This window comes from Schistosoma mansoni, chromosome 1, assembly GCF_000237925.1.
Source record: "Schistosoma mansoni strain Puerto Rico chromosome 1, complete genome".
In the NCBI taxonomy this organism is placed as follows: Eukaryota; Metazoa; Platyhelminthes; class Trematoda; order Strigeidida; family Schistosomatidae; genus Schistosoma; species Schistosoma mansoni.
The window spans coordinates 62,656,130-62,656,768 of NC_031495.1; the positions used below are offsets into that span (position 1 = coordinate 62,656,130).

Genomic DNA, 639 nt, shown 5'->3' on the forward strand with positions numbered 1-639 from the left:
TATATATATATACTCCATAACCTTGAAGATGGTTGAAAATGAAAACTTGCATGCAATAGTAGATTTCTGTCATTCTATAGTAAAAATTTTGGGGCAGGACCGTCATCATATAATGCGTTTGAGTTAGTTAAATACATGATTATAATACAAAATAAAAATAAGTTATTATAAGCAAAGATGGATAGTGGCTATCAGTGAAATCCAGGACGCGCGTTTCGTCCTATTTGGGACTTGTCAGCTGAATGTACCTGCATCTCAGAGTTGATGTTCACTCTGGAACTCGAACCCAGTACCTTTCGCTTCAAACGCCATCGCGTTATCCACTCGGCCACTGAGTCCTGATAGCCAATGGATTTCACTACTAGCCACTGTCCATCTTTGCTCAAAGTGCTTGTGAATTAAGGCTATATCAAATCAATACTTACAGGATGCACATATGCTAATAGGAGACTGATCAATTGCAGTCCTAAACATCAATGGGAAGATTCAAGCAAACAACACCTAATGAATAAAAATAAGTCAATTTTGAAAAGCTCTAGAGGTGACCATTCTTTAATGTACTGATATATATATATATATATATTGAAACAAGAAAAGAAATCAATTATTCTACTATTAGCTTTGTGCCAATTTTTCGAA

General features: G+C 35.2%; 1 non-coding gene across 1 annotated transcript; it reads right to left on the bottom strand.

Moving 5' to 3' along the window:
* Positions 1-268: 268 nt before the first annotated feature.
* On the bottom strand, positions 269-335 carry Smp_tRNA_01642_Gln_TTG.1.1. Its single transcript has one exon. It is a non-coding gene (tRNA).
* Positions 336-639: the final 304 nt, after the last annotated feature.